General features: G+C 37.5%; 1 pseudogene; it reads right to left on the bottom strand.

Annotated features, from left to right (window-relative positions):
- Nucleotides 1–1,574: 1,574 nt before the first annotated feature.
- Nucleotides 1,575–22,535, bottom strand: LOC141425809 (RNA transcription, translation and transport factor protein pseudogene; annotated as a pseudogene).
- Nucleotides 22,536–22,777: the final 242 nt, after the last annotated feature.

Genomic DNA, 22,777 nt, shown 5'->3' with positions numbered 1-22,777 from the left:
GTATTGATTTTTCAGTAAGTCATTGCAGATGATCAGAACAACACAAATGATTTTGTCAGGTGGTATTTTGTCTGACTGTGCCATAGACCCCTGTGTTGTTTCGCTCAACAACTACTGAGCATCTATTTTGTGTCAGATATGTCACTGGGAATACAATGATGAACATGATTCATTTCTGCCTCCAAGAAGATTACACTGTGGTGGACTGAGAAAAGAAATGAAAACTAATAAATTTGATAACTAATGGAAGTTTGGGAATAGGCTATATCCAGGAAAAGAGCAACCAAAAATATGTATCAGTCATTCCAATGGATGAGCAGTCTAACCTATAAAGTTAGGTTAGAGCTGAAGCCTGAAGAATAATGGAGACTCAGTTCAAAGTTGCTTTCCCTTTGGATGACAACCAAAATTCAAATCCAGCAAGGCTATGATATGCACAAAATCAAAGGTACAAATGAATACAGGTATTTCTAGTTCATCAGGATGTGTCCCTGAAGTTCACTGTGCCTGGTGGGAAGAAAGTTCAGGGTCAGAGAATCCAGAACCTCAGGTTCTCACATATTCAAACTTTTAGAGTATGAAAGGCACTGTGGCATCATCCATGAGTCCACCAATTTGTCATACAAGAAATTCTTACTGACCCCAATTACATACTTCCTAACTGTAGCACCAGGCCTACAACAGACTTGACCAGGAGTTCAAGAAAGAGTGGAACATTGATGGAACATTGCAAAGAGAGATGCATACTTATCACCATCACCACCCAAACCAAGTCAGAATGACAGTAGGGACATTTTTACAGAAAAATATAAAGACAAAAACAAAATCCACAAGGACAAATTGGAAGTGGAGACAATAGTTGATAGGTTTATCAGCAAAATTTGGAAAATGGAGAAAGGATAGATATGTGCTGACATTTCAAATCAGAGAAAAGTAGAAATGGAATTGCTTATGAAGGAGAATAGCAATGAGTAGGGCACAGCCCAGAAAGAACAGAAAGAAGAGATTTATCAGCAAGCTGAGTGTCAGGATGAGACACCACACTGAACACAGGGAAATTCCACATTGGGAAAAATGAGACTATCTAACCCCTTTCCTCTGAGCACCTTGCAATATGCAAGTGGTTAAACTTAAATTATAGGACTAGACAGACAAGATTCAACAGATATTTGTGAAAAACCTTTAACAAAAAACAGAGAAACCAAAACAACAAAGAAAAAGGAATCTAGAATAAACAAAAATAATCCAGGGGATATAATGTAAGACTAAATTAAGCAAACATAAATGAAACTATCCCTAATATTCTCAGAGAGTTTTCATCATAAAGAAACAGATTTTTTAAGTGGAACATTAAGAGAACAGCAAACAGCTCTTGGAAATCAAATTTTTAATTTTGAAAAATGTTTACAATCAGTTAATGTATAGAAGGTGTATTTTAAAAATCTAGTAAATAAATAATAAAGATCATGGAACTGCAAAAATAAAGTAAAAGAGATTAAGGTAGCAATCCAGGAATTCTGACATTCAAAGAGTAGGGTTCAAGAAAGAATAAAGAAAATGGAGAGGAAGAAATTATCAAAGAAATCATAAAAGAAAATTATTTACATCTAAAAGAAATTAAAAAGATCTCACCGTATCTCAAGCAAAATGAACAGAAAAAAATAACAGGATATGTCACTGTGGTTGGATCACCAGGGGTAAAGAACTTAAAATCTTCCAGAGAAAGAAGTGGGGAAAATCAGATCATGTACAAAGAATTGGGAAACAAAAGGGCATCGATTTCTCATCTGTATCATGAATAGTGAGGAGTCATTAGAGTAATTAATACCTCTAAAGTATTGGGTAGAAAAAATCTTCCAATTTGGAATTCTATAATCAGACAAACTATTAATCCAGTGTGAAGGATGAACAAAGCTGTATGAGAGGATGGTGACTGCACTGCAGGCAGACAGAGCACTGAACGCCCTACCCCAAAACATGAGCACCTTGACTTCTTATGGTCTTCGTCCCTGGAGAGGAAGGCAGGGTCCTGACAGGTGTGGCCTTTAGCCAACCCAAGAGCTACTCGTGTTTCTACCTCCCCTGAGGGGAGTCACTGGGGAGCAATAAGACATATAGACATAACCAGATTCCTACTTGGAAAATTTAGTCTGGTAATATGGGAGAGACTGGGTAAAAAGAGAGGAACATTGGTAGTAAGAAAACAGCATTTCTAGATGAGAGAGATATAGGCCTGACCCCAGGCAATAGCAACGGTCTTTCAGACACTTTCAGGGTTAGAATCCCATTGGGTGTCTGATTGGGTGTAGATGTTCAATGGAAGTATCAGAATGACTCCCAGGTTGGCACCTAGGAGATATGATGCATGGTAATGTTCCCAGGAAGAGGGAAGAATGTGGAGAAAAGAACAGTTCAGTATGGGACTTTCTGAGTTTGCATGACCCTACGTGTAACTGTATTTCAACTCCATGCTTCTACACTCATTTTACACCCTGCTTGGAATTCTACTTGTTCCCTCCCAGTAGTATGCTGATAAAAGTATAGATTAAAATAAGAAAAGATTTATCCTAAACTGAACCAAATTCACATTTTATATGTTTTTGTAAAATCCCTGTCTACCAACATAATTTTGAATAGTTATAGCCATAAAAGAGATAAAATTTTGTAGTTTCACTTAAAATATTTTAAGTATGATTCTCTGATTTTCCATAGCCTCTATAATTATCACTTTAATAACTGCATAATATTAAATCAGACAGTACTTTTTAAATTTTACTTAGCCATTTCCATGGTTGGTGAACATTTAGGTAGTTTTCAATTCTTTTATTATTCTGTGAATACTGCTACAATGAGAATCCTCACACACAGATTTGGGAATTCCCATTTTTTTCTGCATTTTGTCTTTGTAGATATTAGGTGACAGTAATCTTTCTTTGGTCCCAATGTAATACTATGACTCAAAACTATAAGAAAGTTTTATGGCTGCCTTTTGTTTTGCAGAAACTCTAGAACTTTTTTTTATGCCAAATCTGTCCCTCCTGGGTTCCCTCTGTGCAGTGCCAATGCCATCACATAACAAATGGTGGTTCTTCATTCCCCTAGCCCAACGCCTTATTCCAGGCTCTTCCACCTACCTCTGCCACGGTACCCGGCCAGAGACCTGCATCTTCCACAGCCCTTCAGCTTGGTAACCCAGCTGGGCTATCCACCTGGCTTTGCTTCTAGTACTTACAGTGAAGAGGGAGCAACAACTCACTGGTCAACAGATTATCTAGACTCTGGGTTGCATGTAGCCTGTGAATGATTCTAACATGAGCCTTTGCCTGAGATATCCTACTTTGCTCACTATTTTAAAACTAGGCACAGACATAATGAGAACAATAAGGCCAGTTCAAAACGTTGTCACTTCTATTATAAAAGTATCTTTTCTGAATTCCCCTCATTGCAGTGATGAAGAGCACAGACTCCATTGTCACGTTTGAAGTGGTATTCCCTGGACATGTTTGTGTAGCTTCCTTGTGCCTCAGTTTTCTCATCTCCAGAATGGGGCTAAATATACATAAGTGCTTAGAACAGCATATGGCAGAAAGGAAGCTTTCATAAGGACTTGCTATTATTATTATTATTTCCATCTCAACTCTGGGGAAATTAATATAGCTAGCAAGTCTCCCTGAAAAGGTATAGCACTCACTAAAAAAAAAAATAGCTAAATAAGTAGCACATGCCTATGAGAGGCATCCATTATAGTTAGAACTGGAATGTCCCCCAAAGGCCCATGTGTTAAAGGCTTGGTTTCCAAGGTGGCACCCTTGGGAGGAGGTAAGACTTTTATAAGGTGAGGCCTATTAACAGCTTTAGGTCATTGGACGTGTGCCCTCCAAGGGGACTGAAGGATGCTAGTCTCTTTTTCTTTCCACATGAGGTGGAAATGGGTCTCCTTTGCTATGTACTCCTCACCATGATGTGCTGCCTCCCCACAGTCCCAAAAGCAATGGGTCTGTCTATTCACGGGTTGAAGATTTCAAAACTGATTCAAAGTCAACTTTTTCTCTTATTAAGTTGATTTACCTCAGGTATTTTACAGTAATGGAAAGTAGACCAACAGCTTTGTTCTGAAGCTTTCACACACACATCCTCTTAAATTTCTCAGTATTTCCTGAGGTAGGTATCATAACACCCATTTTAAAGATGAGTAAACTGAGGCACAAGAGTGTTAAGCACCTGCTTGAGATCTCATAGTAAAATCAAGATAGATTTCAAATCTGGGAATGTGTTGGCAAAGATGCACTTTTTTGTTGTGTTTTAATTGTTTTAACTCTATGTTCCCAAACCTTATGGAAGAAAAACAGAAAATCTCTAGAACACAGAGATTCCTCACTTGAAAATTTATCATTTGATTTCCATACACATGCTGGCAGCATATATAGTTCCCAGTTGTACTAACTAGGTAAGAAACCGAAATCTTAACGTGCTCCTCTTCTAACTTTCTCCCATCTGTGTTGTCTTTGGATCAGCAACATTTGCCTGAAAGCTACCATGGCTCCATTAGTTTTTGTCTGGAGCTTCTGAGCAATTCTGTGGCACCATTTTCAGAACGTGAACAGCTGCATCCAGCTGCATCTTCTGTGTCTGTCAAAAGCAGCCTCCTTTTGCTGTGCTGAGGACCAAACCCAGAGCCTCACACATGCTAGGCAAGTGTTCTACCACTGAGATACATCCCCAGCCCAAGCCCTCTTTTATTTGATTTGCTTTAGCAACTGCATCCTGTGTCAGGGCTCCTAAACCAAAATGCAAATTGCCATAAGCATTACCAAGTCATTATGATAAGGTTGAATCTGAAGGTCAGCCAAAGCCATTAGACTAGCCTTAAAATCAGGGTATTTACATCCAAATTGATCAAAGGCTCTGCATTTTTAGTATTGTCAGCAATTTTTGCATTATCAGTGTCCTTGCATTTTTTCAGCATTGTCTGTATATCCAAGTCTAACAGCTAAACCAAGAATCAGGTCAATTACTTCTGGTAGATCTTGAATCTTGAAAGGACAAGCCATCTCCTAGACACTTTTCAAAGAACTTGGGCCAATCACTGCTATGGATGATCCTTAAATTACCTCTGTCCTGTATCTTATAGTGCCTGATTTTCTGGTCTTCAAGTCAACAATAAAGTATCTAAATTGTATTTCATCTCTGCAGTTGAAGCTTGCAGGGTTGCATCAGTTGAGATCCATCAGTGTGCGTGGGAACATGATTCCTGATTCTTGCTCTGGTCTCCTGGCTCTGCACCTGAAGAGGAAAAGTGAGGTAGATGGGGCAGTACAGACACCCAGGACACAGCTTAACCACTAGACTTACAGTCTCTGACAATGCAACAGAAATTTAGTGGTTCATGAAGAAGAGGAGAGTGTCTAACAAATTACCTAATCTCTGGTGATGAGATTCCTCTGTTGCTGCTCCAAGAGAAAAAGTTGAGTTCCAGGGCACCAAAAATTATTCACAGCCTTTCACCTCCCACTTCACTTGGTTCTTTGAACTGCATCCAAATGGAATTCAACACATGATCTTTCTTCCAACGCCAGTGTGAGTTAATGGCTCTTTTAATCTACATCTTATCTCTCAACTGTAGTCTGTGGCTGTTCTTAATTCTTGAAGTATCAGATCCAGGCAAATGACAATGCAGTAATTCCTTCAGAGTTTAAGATTGATAAGAAGAAAAAATGTCCACTGTGAGATAAATGATAGTGTTTTTAATTTTACATTTTAGAATGCAAAAATTTGACTCTAAAAAAGGAAAAAAAATCCCCTTTGTCCTGTGCTCATTTTTACTACCAAGTCATCATTGGTAAAGGCTATGTTATCAGGGTACTTGATTTCTCATACTGATAATGTGAAAAAGTAGAAAATGATTTATGGGTAAAGGACAAAAGGATTGAGATAAGTTTGGAGGGCACAGCTGCCAGGAAATATTTTGTCAAACTTTATTGCTATAATTTACAGTACAAAACCATAGGAATTGTCTTCAAATACAAAATTGCATTTTAATGTGGAATATAAGTACTCAACCTCCAGAGTAATTCAAAGGAAACAATCTCTCCTATGCCCACAAAGAGTCATGCTCTAGGATGATTCTTGAGTTTCCAGTCTGGGCAAAAAGCTCAAATGTGGTCCTTAAATAATATGGCTTAGGGAAGTAAATACAGAATTTAAAGTGAATCAATAGGATTCACTATACAGTAAACTGCTGGAGAAGAGGGACCATGTCTTTAACCTCAAATAACCTAAAATAGTGAGCAATCGCCCATAGCCTTTAAAAAAAATGTCCATTAATCTGAACTAAGGTGCCTGGTAAACATTTGGAAGGAGATGGAGGAAGAGAAGCAGAGGTGTAAAGGGAGACAGTGCTTTGAGTGATAATGGCACAAGTAATAGAGATTTTTAAACTTTTGCTCTTAAACCATTTAGAAAAAGCTAATGAAAGCTATTGATTTCCCCTACCTACACATATGCACAACATATGCATGCAATTTCTAGGTTGTTCATCAGCCCCCTGAAGTCTTACTTGAATACTTTAAGGTTTTGTAGAACCCAGACCACTAGTGAGACAAATTTTAGGTCTCTCTACTTTAGGAGAGAATAAGAAGAAAATAAAGAATAGAGCCTTGGAGAAAACCAACATTTAAGGGTCAGAGGGCAATAGTTTTCCAAAGAGTAAGCACCATAGTTATAAGGGGTACCCAGAACTGGATGTGAGTGGTATCACTAAATGAAACAAAGAAATTCTGTCAAAGAATCAGAGTCATTTCCACTAAAATGATGACTGGAAAACAGCATTTGTATTTGGACATTAGTGAAGGTTTGCTGTTTGTTATCCAGTTTTAGTCTTCTACTTTGTGGGAAAAGAACTCCACATTTTCTCTGAGAACTCATTTCCCTGTTTCACACATTCTCAGTCATATAAAGGGTGTGAGAGTGACCCCTTGCCCTAGTTCCAGAGAACCAAATCTCCCTGCCACAAATGTTAAGTTCACAAATGAGCACATAAACTTAAGATGGTCTAGATGAACCCTAGGACTTAGATTCTGAGACACAGATGTTCCAGATGTGACCAAGGAAGCAGATGGCCTTGGGAGCTGATGACAGTCATCTCAAGACAGACAACCAGAAAGAAACAAGGTCCTTGGTCACCTTGATACACAACTGAGCAAACCTTTCCTAAAGCTAGATCTCACTCTGTATGTTCTAGTTTCATAATCCCATTTAAACCAGATATGCTAATTCTATTAGCAGAAAGCATCCTAAACAGATAACACCTCTTTGCAAAAACCATCCCAGTAAAGTGATGGTGACAGAAATAAGAGAGCTATGGCCTAAGGAACAACTGGGAGATGTAATTCTTTAGCAACCCAAAATACACTCTTTTTTTTCCTGCAGCAGATTTATGTGATCATTTAAAATACAATATAAGTGTCTTAATTTGTTTTAAATTTCTTTCCTCATATGGGCTTTGGGAAATGTTGAAGAACAGTGTATTCTTTTGGGGGGCTTCTTTTCTAGGACATAGGTGATAGAAGAACAGCTTAAGTGGTTCTTCCCCCAATGAATTAACATACCTTACTTGGCCAGTTTTGAATTGTAGCCACCACTTTCTTCCTCTTTCCATAATGTTATGCAATGCAGCCCTGTGACTTAATCTTTCCCTACTCAAAAAATGAATTTAGGCATTCTTCTAGAAGTTCCTGGTCCAAACATCATGATGTCTCTCCTAGACCAATGATAACGCACACTAACATGCTTCCTGTGTCCATTCTTGCCCACTTTCAGTTGGTCTGTATGCAGAACCCAGGATGATATTTCTTTAAAATGTAAAGGAGGTGATATTCAGAATTTTCCAGTTTCTTCCTCCCCTACACTTAGAATTAAATGTTTAATAGGGTTCATTTGAGAATTAAATTAGATTACGTTTTTTAAAAGTCTTAGAACAGGCAAGGCACAGCAGCTCACACTTCTAATCCTAGCTATTCAGAAGGCAGAAATCAAGAGAATCATGGTTCAAGGCCACCCTGGGCAAAAAGTTCATCATTATGAAAGCTGAGTGTAGTGGCTGAGGGCATGCCTGTCATATCAGATATGCTGAAAGCATGAAAAGAAAAAACAAGGTCCAGGCTAGTCCAAACATAAATGCTACCTCCCCTTTTCTAAGCAAAGAAACATTTCTTTTCTCTGTGCCCCTATAAAACCTCATTTATAACTCTTCAATGAAACTAACTGAATGAAAGGGTAAAGTGAATCAATAGGATTCACTATACAGTAAACTGCTGGAGAGGAGGGACCATGTCTTTATCCTCAAATAACCTAAAATAGTGAGCAATGACCCATAGCCTTGAAAAAATGTGCATTAATCTGAGCTAAGGTGCCTGATAGACATCTGGAAGGAGATGGAGGAGGAGAGGCAGAGGTGTAAAGGGAAACAGTGCTTTGGGTGATAATGGCATAAGTAATAGTGACTTTTAAACTTTTTTTTATCACTGGTTTGCATCATTAAGGTCTGTAGAACTTTATATTCCCAATACCATGTCACTATGTGGACAATATATTCTATGAATAACTGAAATTGTGTTCATTGCTGTCTCCTTGCCCACAGGTATATATATTCCAAATTCTAGCAAATTATCTCTTCCTAAAGAACTCACTTTCTACCTTTAAAAAGAATGAGACTTTTTGTCATAATGGATTACTGACCATTATATCTGTCCTTTACTATGGCTTCCAACAATTGGCCAGATGTCAAAGTAATATACTTAACCTATCAGTAATGCTAATAGTATCTGTTCTCTATAGATCAGAGAGCCCCCAAAGAAACCATGAACTGATATGCGTCTCCTGCATTTGAGTTACTGAAAGACTTCTTCACCTATAAAAGTACTCTCAGAGTTACTATGTGATGAAATAGAATAGCAGACAGAACTATATAAATATCAATGTACTATTTTTCTTACATCAATCATACTGAACTTTGAGTATCTACTGCTGTACGGTACAATTTGGTAGGCACTACCCACATGTTCTCTTGAGCACTTGAAATGTGGCTAGTCCAAAATAAAAATGTGCTATGTATATAAAATGTATGTTATATTTCAAATATTTAGTATGTTAAAGGATATGCAAGATAGCTCATCAAAAATTTTATGTGATATTTTTATATTATAGATTAAATGAAGTAATATTTTGAAATTCTTGGTTAAGTAAAATATACTGATATTTTTACCCATTTATTTTTGATGTGACTGCTAGAAAATTTAAAAATGTATATTTGGCTTACATTGTATCTCTATTTCTACTGTTCCAGAAAAAGACTCAACTTATTATATATATAAAAGCATCACGATGAGCCTCAGTGGCACAAATACCTTACAAAGGGGCATTCTGGAGGACTTTTCCAACTCTTCTACAAAAGAGCTTGAAAATTCGTGCTATTCCACACTGCTGGGTACCAATGTTATGTTTTTGGTGGTGCTGGAGTTTGAACTCAGGTTCATGCTTGCTGGGTAGGCACTGCATCCACTTAAACCACTCCACCAGCCTAGTAAAAAACAGAGGTAGAGATGATACCACAAAAGTCAGCCCAAATGTCGAGCTCAATGACTCACTAAGCAAATGTCTTCACTCCCTTTCTTGGTTTCTCAAAATCCCTACATTGTTTATGTTCTTGAAGGTTTAAAATTATTCCTAATTTAGAGAAAAAAATTATCTTGTGTTGCTCTAACATGCATGAATAATATTGCAAGTACTGATATGACTGTAACAAAAGTAAAGCAAAGTTTCTCTTTTAACTCTGCTAAATGTTACCCCACTTAAGTGTGTTTTCTAGTGGCTGCTCGGAAATTTCTCCACGAGCAATCTGCCCTTCATATTCATAGCATCTCTTCCCAGGGCACTGACCAGTTTTTTAACCAAAGCTGAAAAGGAAATCTAGTTAGTCACTTCTCCCTTTTTCTGTTGAACACAGAAGCAAAAATAAACTTGTTGCAGAAGCAATGGAACAATGATCCAAGAGGGGAAAAAACAGTGACTCTGTAGTTTGAGCAGCAGAAGGTAAACATAAGATCATCTGATGAAAGGTAGGGCCTCACCAGCTGCCACAGCAATACCAATTAAGAGGAATTATCATTTTTTAATTAAAATGTAAGCAGAGAAACATAACTGCAGAGGATTGATGGCATCTCAATGACCAAAGAATTTGTGCTTCAATCATCACTCTCATCATACCTGAGCCATTGGGGGAGGAAGAGTCAGGGTTGTGGGAGACGATCATGTGTTCTCAGTGTGTTTTGGGTTTGTTTCAGTGTGTGTTCAAGTGAGTCCTTTACAACTGGGCCATTTCTTTCATTAATTCATTTACTCAACAAATATGTCACAACATCCACAGTGTACCTGAGCAGTGCTCTAAGAATGGAATTCAGCAGTAAACAAAGTCCTCTTTCCCAAGGACTTTACAATCTAATAGACATTCTAGAAATCCCATGAAAAGAATTATGTACCTATGTGTATAATCTAAATTTCTCTTAATATCACTGCTCCAGTAGCCCGTAATTTCCCATCTTTTAAAGGCTACATACTACATTCGAATTCTATGAATTAACATATCTTACCCAGAATCCATTTTTAGAATTCACAGGGAGGTGAGGGAATGAGGTAGATTCAATTCTGGATTCCCCTTTCTAATTGGCAAAGCCTTTGGAGTTCCATAAATAACTCCTTTTACTGAAAGGACCCCTTTGTCTTTCTTAAAGGCTGATAAGAAAAAGTAACCTTTGTTATAGTGAGGGAGACAGTAATGACCTTGTTCCATATCTTCCCCTTCCCACACTGCACTTCTATTCACTGTGTTCTTTCTGATGTATGCCTCTCTAGAGTAAGAACAAAAGTGAGCAGAGGGCTAGAAGATGCAGAACAGTGAAGATGTCACAGTGCAGAGAGGACATACTATATGATAAAAAAGTCCCTTTCAGGAAGGCAAATCCTGATCCTATCACAAACTAACTGGGTGACATTGTGCAAGTCACTGAAGGTCCTTGGGCTTGATTTTGTTTTTCTTCTGTAAAGTGAAGGTATCATAGTAGAGATTCTCCAAGACTCCTCTCAGTCTTAGTAGGTCTTTAAATAATTTATGCAGCACAAGAATAAGTAAACACAAAGAAATTAAAAACTAGACTAATAGACCAAGAAGGACTTTGTGGGTCATATTTGATACTGATCAATAGCAAAGAAAGATCCCAGTGTGCCCCACAAAAAAGTTACTTGAGAAAAGTCACCCAGCAGGTAAAGAAACAATTTTTCCTGTAGTGTCTCTTGGCCTGATTTTTGAGAAAGGTCAACCCATTAGACTTGGCAATTTCTCAACGGACTTTTTCATATCTACATAGATTCCTCTACAGCGTTAGCCAGTTCTTGTGTTGAAAGTAACAGAATCACTCAGCTTATTTCCTATCAATATAAAAGTTGCATTTGGGATTTTCTAAAAATAGTTGTTTGCCCTGAAACCGCAGACCTAAGCTAACATTGCCATTCTTAAACATAAAATGCACATAGACTGAGGGACATTTGCTCTGGAAATTTTTAGGGTGTGACCTAGAGACTGTGTAAAAAAAAAAAAATGGCAGGAAAATATCTTCTACATTTTTCCTTTTCCTCCACCCCCAAATTGGAAAATATTCACATGGAGAATCCTTGGAAACCAAAAAACAGTTTTTTTTTTTTTAAAAGCCTAATTTTTCCAGTTTTCGCATTTCTAATAATGGTGGCCCTTGCAGGTTCCACTAATGTTTTCCAAACACTCCACAGACCACAGAAATGATAAAAATAGAACTAGGTCTAAATAACTTATGAAAGTAGCACTCTGGGCCCCTGTGGAGGCCATCTGGAAGATGATCCTTTCCTAATGAACCCGTGACTTCAGAAAGTCACAGATTCACCCATTTTGATCCAAACATTTTAGAAGAGATTGTATGACTCTTTTTTCCTTGGGGAAGGAGGAGCAGCAGAATCAGAAGGGATGTAGTGGTAAAGGAGAAAAGCAAAGAAGATCATGTGTCTAAGTTCCAAAGACTAAGTAAAGCACAGTCAGGAACAAGGACAATTTTGAGGGGTAAATTCCTCTGCCACTGAAAACATCCAATTCAGTGCCTCCTTCTCCCAGAATCCTCAGTAAATACTCACCATTTAACATGTAGTAAATACTCACCATTAAACACGTAACATGTCCTGTATTTCCTTAAGCATCTACTGTGTTTATTAAGCACATTCACGATGGAATTTATCCAGCATTTGCTTGCTGGCCAACACTGTGTATCATTTCTAGCCTCCAGATGATCAGAGAAAAAAACCCAGGAAAAAACCCAGGAGTCAAAAAAGTCTGGGACACTTGGTATGTCATAGCCTTGGTGAGTGGAGTTAAGATTAAGGGGAGGGGAGGTGAAGCCAGGGACAGGAGGTTTGCTATCGTGGATTTAAATGAATACTTCAGAACTAAAAAAGAACATTTGAAAGATCTTAACCTCTAAATCACTGAGTTAACCATTTCTTATTTCCTCAGCCATTTTGGTTCAACATGAATAATCCCGTATTAGATAAATACAAAATGTTTAATTCCTCTGAGGAATTAAAAACTGAGTACTCAGTTTCCTTAAACAAATGTGTTTAGCATCAATGGTGTTAAATGTTTCTGAAAATTAGATATTTCAGTTGACTGTAAATATCCCATGATGGGAATGTCTGTGGGAATTCTCAGGAGGTTTTAGAATGACATCCAGGCTCCCAGGAGCTGAGCATACAGAGGCCACATTGCACTTTAATTGTTAGATGAAATTCATGGCAACATGCTGGGGGGTTCTTTGGTTTTGTTTTTTATACTCAGGGCCTAGTGCTTGTAGGCAAGCACTATACCACTTGAGCCACACCCTCCACTCAGTCCTTTAGCTTTTTGAGGTTTTGTACTAAATTTGCCTGGCTGGCCTCTGTCTGTGATTCTCTTACCTCTGCCTCCTGAATAGCTGGGATTACAATGTGAGCCACCACACCCAGTTGGCAACATGCTTTTAAAAATCTAAAAATTCTAAAACCATAACAAAGGTCAGCAGTGGATAAAGGATCCAAGTGACATGTATACAACCACACAAACACATTTTTATTCCCACTCTACAGAAAAGCAATACAGAGAGCCACTAGCTGCATCTTACACTCAAGTCCGTAAATGCTAGCTACTTAAAATCTGAAGAAAACCATGGATCCTCAGGAAACAAAGCTTTATACACACCATTTTATATTTTAAATTTTTTTAAAAATTAAATTATTTTCAGAATTTAAAAATTAGATTTTTTTTGAAGTGTTTGAGTACATCATAAATTAGGCATTAGTAGAATTTAGAACTCTTCACATTGGGACTAACATGACTCCAGGGTTGTGCAAAAATGTCAAAACAGAAAAATCCGTGTAGAATTTTCTCCTAATGCTTGCTTTGTCTTCTTTTTATGACTCTTAATATCCTTCTACCACTGAAGCATTCCTTCTCTTTCCAATGCTCACAAGCTCACTTTTCCTGCTGATGTTGCTTTTTTTAAATCAAATCTTTCTTAACCTAGGTCCTCACCACTCCAGGAACCTCTGTTCTACTTTGTAGAATGACAGTGGAGTATCTATTACCTTTTATCCCAAACTTGCCTAAGGATGAAAATCATCTCGTTAGCTTATTAAAAATATAGATTTCTGGACCTCAACTCAGATCTTCTAAATCAGAATGTCTAGGAGCTAGGTGTAGTAATCTGTGATTTAAGTCCACCATGCCCATGTGAACCAAGTTTAGGATTCCTGAATCAGTGGTTACCCTGGACCTGTCGCATCAGAACCCTTGTGGACAATGCTCCTAAGAGCTTCCTGGGTAAATGTAATGTACAACAACAGATGTGAACTGTAGGTTCGTGTTTTTCAATATTTGGTCAACAAAACCTTTGCTTCAGAATCACCTGGAATGTTCTGCAAAAATGTAGACTTGTAGACCCCATTTCAGATCTAGGTAATAATAATCTTTGGGAGTAGAACCTGGGAATGTGTATTTAATACAATCCCTAAAACTTATACTGACCTGACAAGGTAGACTAACCAAAGAAAAGCATGTAGATTTTATTAACATTTTACATGAACATGGAGGCCTTTATGAGGAAACAAAGACCCAAAGGAGTGAGCAGACCAGAAGTCTCACATACCTGTTAGGAAAAGAAAGAATAAATTGGCAAAGAAATGACAAAGCATCTTGGGTGAGAGGCATTAAATTATAGGGAAGTGATTAAGAGACATTTTGAAGAAAACTAAGAGAAGAAAAACATTATTTTAGTGAGTTTGCACAGACCCATTTCAGTGTTGATTCCTAGTCCCTGGTACTGAGTGTGTTCTTCTGCTCCTAGTACAAGGAGATCACATTTCTCATGGGAAACTTTACAGCCTGTTTTAGGTAGAAAACAGGAGGTAACAAAGCCATTCATGTATCTGCTGTTTCTCAAGTCCCTCCAACTTAAAATAATCAATATACCAAGCAATACATTCTGGGGTTGCCTGTCTTGAACCCCTCTGATAATTATAGTAAAAATTAGAATTATGAAGAGCTGAGACTTGCTTACCCAACTTCTGCACTTGCCATTCTGCCTTAAGAGATGTGGGGAGGTCCAGACAAGCCCTGCATTCCCTTCTGGGTGATTTTGATGTGTAGTCTCATTTGGATATAATTATCCTGAATTGTAATAGATGACAAAGCTTTCAGGACAAGTGAGTTTGAGAAATAGTCAATCCTGTGTGCTCTTTGATTTTCACAGCATACATTACTAGGACAGGGCACATTCTAGGGAATCCTACTTTAATGAAGTTCTAAAACCTTGATGTTTTTCTACATGGTTTTTGTTTTATAAAGTCCTAATTCATTTTCTCAGTGAACCTTCAAATCACAGTTAGGAACACCAAGGTTTAGAAATATGAAGCTATTACCTAAGACCTCTGATAGTAAGGGACAAAATGATCTGGAACTTTGTATGTCAGAAGACCCTGTGGTCTTGTCGCCCCACAGCTGTGATGTAAGTAATACAGGAAGAATCATACAGCAATACAATGATGAACACCATTATCCCTACATGTCTTTTGTAGCTGTTATGTTTTTTCTTTTGAAATATTTCCTTTGAATTGATTTTCTACTACTATGAAGAGGAAGGGAGGGAGAAGAACACCCAGAACAGGTGTTTGTCATAATGGCAGCCTCCTACGACCAGATGACCCATATTATCTCCCATCTGTCACAAACCTAATTCATAGAGAACAAAAACATAACAGATTTTAGGGGAAAAAAATCTCTATATGCAATATTTGTCTCTGTTGTATTATTTCATTGATACTTTAATTGCATTCTTATATCTCCATAATCTAGATATCTTACAAATGTTGTTAATTTCAAAACAATGTCAACAGATGCCAAATAGATAAGAACAACTGTGCATATAATTTTTCAACTAAATGATAAAGCCTAGTAAAATGACTATCTTAATAGGCTTCACCTCCTGGGCACCTCTATAATAGTCATTCAGGCTAGGTATAATTATTAAATCCATTCGAAGTGGTTGGAAAATAACTCAAACAGTTACTTTTATAAACTTTGTTTTTGGCATTACTGAGATTTGAACTCAGGGCTTTGCACTCAACCACTTGAACTATGTCCCCAGACTTCAGTTACTTTTAAAGTAACTAGTTAGTAGGTCTAGTTACCCTCTAGCCAATCAAATGACTTCAATCAATTATTTTTCAAAACACATAATAAATATAGTCTTTTCCAGTTTCAAAAAAATTTCCACATGTATACTATCTCACAACAATCCTGGGAAAACTCAGTAAGACAAAAACATATGGTTCTAGAAATAAGTGACCCATCAATGTATAATCCAAGTCCATTTTCTGTGTCTCAACATTTTTCATCTCTGTAGAGACACATGGCAATTTATTATTTCAGTGCAGATTATTTCTGCAACCTAGTAAAGAAGAGAAAGTTTTTCATTTAAAAATATTGTCTAACGTTTATTATTATGTCTTTCATAATATTTTGCTTCCTGATAATGTGTTTTGGGGATGTATCTTGATATTAATGCATTTAAAGGACATCAAGGCTATTTTGTTTTATGTTTTATTTGGGGGGTTAAATGACTTAATGTCAAAGTAATCTCCTCTGTTATTACATACTGTTTTCATCAGATATAATGTCCTAAACATGTTTATGCCAAGGTATGCTCCCGAAAGTTGTTGAAAATGTTTTGATAAATTGGATCATATTACAAAGTACTTGAAAAATGTGTGGTATGAAAAGGAGACTGGAGATAATTCATTTTATAAAGTAATATGTTTATTTTTTGCCAGGAGTTGTGCAACCCTGGCCCAGAAACACTGACAGCAAAGTAGAGATTACCAAGGGTGCTGTGGGAAACATGCACGATATTAAGTTAGCAGGAAGAGAAAAAGGCCACCCAATCAATGCTCATTCATTATGAAGCCCAGAGAATGGACTCACACCAGAGAACACATTAGAAAAAGAAAGAGATCCTCAGTAAGATGAGAGACTCACTCTCCCTTTGTTTACCAAGTGTTTATTGAGAACCTACTGTGTGTTGGACAGAAGGGAAATTACCATCTGTGGAAAAAGAGCTGTAAGCAAGAGAAACACAGGTCTCACCTCCATGGACACCATTGCTTTATCCAGTGTTTCTCAGACCTGGGGAATGAAAATGTCTACCTTTCATGGACAAAAAAAATCCAAATTATTTCAGATACCTAGTATTCATTTAAATAAATTGTATTTCATGATACATAAAAACATATAAGCCTAAAAATAGATATGAATATATTATGCCTCCAGCTCTTACGTAGTTGTAAACAGATATCAAAAGTCTAGAATAAATATGAATATATTATGCCTCCAGCTCTTATGTAGTTGTAAACAGATATCAAAAGTCTAGAATAAATACATAGCTTTTGCCATCATTTATACCATCTATCAACATACTAGATGTTTTGCAGCTTAGGTATAGTAGGACTTAAAGCAAATCACTTCCCCTCCCCAAGCCTCAATTTTGTTTTGCTTTGTTTTTTCATTTCTGGAATTGGGATAATAACCCCTATCCCACTGGAATACTGTGAAGATTGTCATAATGTATGCAAAGTGCTTAGCACAATGACTGGTACCAGTGTAAACTCTCAATAAGATGTTAATTGCTATAAATGGCAAAAAATAAAGACAAAGCTTCCACACTAATAAAATTCAAGTTAGCATCATTAATTGAGTAGAGTAGAAGATGCTTTGTTGAAACCAACAGTGACTCACAATGTAGTCCAGTTCCATAACCAAAGGTTCCATCTCCTGCACATATTTTTAGATAAGCACTTATAAATCTCCACTCATGTCACACTGGGACATTATTTGATCTTCATTTGGCACAAATATGCTATGTATTTTTTGGGTTCACCTCTGTCCTACTCTCCTGAACCCATGCCAATTAATGAATCACACCTTGGTGCCAACATAATTGAGAATATATTTTTTTAGATTATCATCATAATAAAAATATGGATTTTTACTACTTTTATTGATGATTGATAGGTCACACACACACACGCACACACACCCCCATACACACATGCAAACCTGTATCACTTTTGCAAGGAGAGGTAAAATGAGGACTTTGAAGGGGGTTGCTGTTGTTTGTTTATTTGTTTTTGAGACACAGTCTTACTATGTAGCCCAGTCTAGCCTCAAACTTACAATACTCCTACCTCACCTCCCAAGTGTTGGGAATATAGTCATGCACCTCCACTCCCAACTAGCAATGAGGAATTTGACTAAACAACACTGCTTTTCAGGACATAAACAGTAAATAAGTTATTAGAGGTGTAAATAGCTTTACTCAAAAGGACAGTGTTAAGAGGGATTAGCAGAGAGAACACTAGGCCATACCCCTAGGGAATGGATACTTCTTTGAAAAAGTAATATTTAAACTGAGACTTGAAGATAGAATTGGTCTTAACCCAGTGTGGAGGAAGATGAAGGCTCAATTTCAACCTGTCATCACTAAGATATCTGTGCACCACTCCTGCCAGACACTGACCTGGTGACAGCGGCTGTCAAATACTTTGCATTTCATTATCCACTGGCCTAGAGAATTCTCCTCTATGAAATAGGGGTTATACTATCAGCATGATCACAGTCTCAGAAGCATTCAAAGAGTTATAGTATGGTGGTTTTTGGCACAATGCCTGATATGAAGTAAGTACCCTTTTTGGAGTTGCAATAATGGTAGTGACGATTAGGATGATTCCTAGTAATCTAATCAGAACTACATATCAACAAGACTGATGATAAATTTGTGAAGTATAAATGCATTTTTTTAATACATCTCTAGGGCCAATTTCCTATCCAACCATGGATGAGAAGAGAAACTAGTCTCTACTATTTCATTATCATACACATCCCAGAAAAATTTTATACAAAATGCTTTTGACATCTCAGAGGACAAATAACTGTTAGGACTAACAATATAACTTATGTGGTGACATATTTCTTGCTTTATATAATATAATTCCCCTCTGTGTTGTCTACCTCAAGGAGACACTAAAGAAACATGGTATACCAGCACCTCTACCTGCAAGCATTTATGCCTTTTAGCAAAACAAAGGGTTCCATCTCCTGCACATTTTTTAGATAAGCACTTATAAATCTCCACTCATGTCACACTGGGATATTATTTGATCTTCATTTGGCACAAATACACTATGTCTTAACCCTTGAACAAGTCCCTTCACTAGATCATCAAGAGACAGAGTTTAAGTCCACAAACACTGATGGCTCTATCTTGGAAAACTTACCTCCTACATATAATCATGTAGCCCTTTATCAGGTTGGTTCATAAAAGATGCTTCAAGGACACTACACCCAAGTTCTTTCCTACACTCAATAATCTTGGGTTCAGAGTGAAAGCAAGAGTAGCAACATAGTTCTGATGTCACTAACCACAGAAATCAGGTTTTCTATTAGTTTCTTAATAGACTGAAAATTGACAGCCAATCCAACCATGAAAATAAACTCTGATTCATAATTTCAATACTAAAATAAAAGAAGCATATAGTTATAGCTAGATGAGATCTTAGATATAGGAAAATTCCAATAACTACAAAGACAGGATTCTGTTTAGAATTTGAATACATAGGCCAGGTGTCTCACAAGCTTTCCTTTGTGGAACACAGCACACCTTTCTGGAGGAGGTGGATATCAATTGTTGGAAAATACAAGCTCTCAATTGTACCAACCCTTTTGTTTTGCCATTGAAATTTTGGTATAAAATAACTTACTAAATTTCCCTCAAGTAGGAAGTTTCTAAACTAGGTCTTCATTGCAGGCTTCAGATTCTCAGTCCAATGGTCTTTGTGGCACTTATTGCTTCCTCCTTTCTCACAGGTTTGACTGTAGATAATATTTTGAAAATCCTCCACCATTTGTATCAATTTAATGCCAGTAATCTTTCCAAAGTTTACTTTCTAAACCTGATCTGTCTATCAATATGCTCATATAACCAATTACATTCTTTCCCTCTTTTACTCTTGCTTCTACTTGGTTGAAACATAATCTCCCAAGCTTATAACTAGTTCCTTCTCTTGGAATTTGATGTTTCCCATTAGATAGATGGAGACCTGAGGACCCATAAAGTTCAATACGTCCCTGAATGATTCTGGTTAAATTCTTGGCCTTGTACCCAATGCCTGTATCCCAAGATGAACTCTGTTAATTCCCACCATGGTTTATGCCATGTCTATTATCTCCTGACCTTGTCTCTCTCCTGACTCCTGCTACTTCCTTGGCAACATGTTCTCTCCAGAAGGGACATGGCAGTCAAATGAGTCCAAGAGCAACTGGCACCTGACCCAGGCTATTGGCAAATGCATTTTCTACTGGCTGATCAAACTGGTGAGCAACAGAATCATCTTGGGAGGAAAGTGAGGTGGCATTCACAAATGTGAATATGAGTAATGTGAGCTTGTCAGGCCTTATGTTTCTAAAAAACAGATTTTTGTGACAGAATTAGATAAAATTTTATTTCGAACTTGCATAACTCAGCAATATGCTATGCAAATCTTCATGCTTTTAATTTCCTGCTAAATTTCATGGTCTAAAAAAATCAACAGATGCTGAAGAAAATTATATTTATGTAAAAAAGCTTCTAATTCAATATGAAAATAATGAAAGAATGAAGGCTTTCTCATGCAACTCAAAAAATCTGGACAGAATTTTGAAGTCCAAGAGCTTCCCCTAGGAGGTACTGGCATGTCACATTGACCAGATGAAACTGATATAACCCTATACATACATACACACACACACACACACACACACACACACACACACAGACAGACAGAGAGAGAGAGAGAGAGAGAGAGAGAGAGCGCTAAATACCAATCATTATCTTTGTAATTGTTTTGGTTTCACCATTTTTACAATGATTTAAGTATGAGGAAATTTTGCTGCCAGAGCCCCAACTTTGATTTTTACCCACTCAACGCAATTACAGTTAGAGAAAAAATATTTTGAAATCACAGATATTCTCCAGCCAGACATCTTGCAAATACTTGCATTTAAGCTGAAAGCAAACTTGGAGTTCATGTTAATGTATCTATGAGTTTTGATAGGTGACAAACCACCCCAGAATTTAGTGACATAGAAGAACCAAAATCATTATTTTGTCACTCATGATTTTGTCACTCATGGGTTAACTGGATTTACTTAGGCAATCTTCAGCTACATGTCCTGTCATCTGGAGCTATACTCTTCCGGAGGTCAGACTGGACTAGAATCCAAAATGACACAAGCTCTTGTTGGAGGTTTAGCTGGAACTGGGTTCTCCTCCATGTGGCCTCTCCATGTTATTTGTGCTTCTCACAGGGTTCCAAGAGGTATCATTATGTAGCATCACCTCTTCCACATTCCCTTGCCCAACCTTTTCACAGGATCAACTCAAGAAAAGAAGAGAGAAAGATTCCACTTCTTCATGATCCTTCATACTATCCCAAATCCATCATCTTTATAGAAGAAAATCAAAACCAAAGGTTTTATTATTAGGGCAGTAATTTCATTGTTGTTTATAAAGTATCTTCCCTCAGTTGATTCAACCCTGACTGATATGAACCAGAGAAACTGACTCACTCCTATTGGATTTTCTCTGAGGCAGGAACAGAATGAGAATTTCTCAAATTACCCAGGTTGAGATCTGATTTCAAGGAGGCTTATTACCCCATGGGGTTATTTAATAGATCGGGGACCATGTAGGCTTGAAAATTCCTGTGGTTTATAACTCTGTTTGGGATTTACCTTGAACTCTATAAATGTGAAAACAGCCCAAATAATTTTCCAAGAGAAACTGCCAAATGAAAACACAGTGGACCACTTAGGTATAATTATTAGGAGAAGTGAGAACTGCACAGATTTTTGTCTACCAAAGTGTTAAATTTAAAGTTATTTTAAAAATCACTGCTCATTTACTTTGTAATTCAACTCTATTAAAAATACAGGGGGGTACTGGAAGTGTAACTCAGTGTTAGAGCATGTTCTTGGCATGCACAAAGCCCTGGGTTCAATCTGCAGCATTGCCCTCCATTGCCAGAAAAGCCTCCAATAAATTTTTGGACAGGCAAGGTTGTTCATGCCTATACTTGGGAGACAGAGATGGGGAGGATCACAGTTCGAAGAAAGCCCAGGCAAAAAAACAATAGTGAGACCCCCATCTCAACCAATAAGCTGGGTATAGTCCAGTGAGCCTATCATCTCAGCTATATAGGAGGCATAAATAGGAAGACTGAGGTCCAGGCTGGCCTGGGCACAAAAACACAAGACGCTATTTCATAAAATAGCAAGGGCATAAAGGGCTGGAGGTATGGCTCAAGTGCTACAGCACCAGCAGAGGAAGCATGAGACCCTGAGTTCACACCCTAGTACCACCAAAAATAAATAAAAGAAATGAGAGTAGTATGAGTACTTGCCTAACATGCATAAGGCCCTGTGTTCTATACCCAGCACTACAAAAAATGTGTGTGTGTGTGTGTGTGTGTGTGTGTGTGTATGATAAGCGAGAACAAGATGATGGACTCATTTTCCATGAGAAAAGTTAAACTTTGCTTTTACTGTCTAGCTAAATCATATTAAAAACTTATACCATGATTCACCAATGTTCTTCCAAGATCAGACACAGATCAAAGCTATCCCACTCTTGACAGAAAGAGCACCTAAAACTACAAAGCCTTCTCTTAACACCAGTTAAGTTCCTCCCACTTCTCTTTATGCCAACCTCCTTCCCCATTAAATGTCGGGAAATAAACTAACTTTTTTCATTGAACCCTTTCTAGTCACTAAACTAGAAGGTTTGCTTTGGTTTTGGTTTTGTTCTGTTTTTTTTCCTTTCTTTCTTTTTCTTTTTTTCTTTCCCTCCCTCCCTTCCTCCCTTCCTTCCTTCCTTCCTTCCTTCCTTCCTTCCTTCCTTCCTTCCTTCCTTCCTTCCTTCCTTCCTTTCTTGTTAAGCCACTATTTTCTTATTCAATCATTACCATATGGGGTTTTGTACACTGGAGGCATTTTTTCAAGTTCTCATTTGATTTCACAAGATATGAGGCTAGTGATCGATTGTGGCATTAGCAAAGTTTTCCTCTTTGAAAAATCTCACAT

Source organism: Castor canadensis, chromosome 8 (genome assembly GCF_047511655.1).
Source record: "Castor canadensis chromosome 8, mCasCan1.hap1v2, whole genome shotgun sequence".
In the NCBI taxonomy this organism is placed as follows: Eukaryota; Metazoa; Chordata; class Mammalia; order Rodentia; family Castoridae; genus Castor; species Castor canadensis.
The sequence above is the reverse complement of the archived record's forward strand: the minus strand, read 5'-3'. Positions and strand labels throughout refer to the sequence as shown.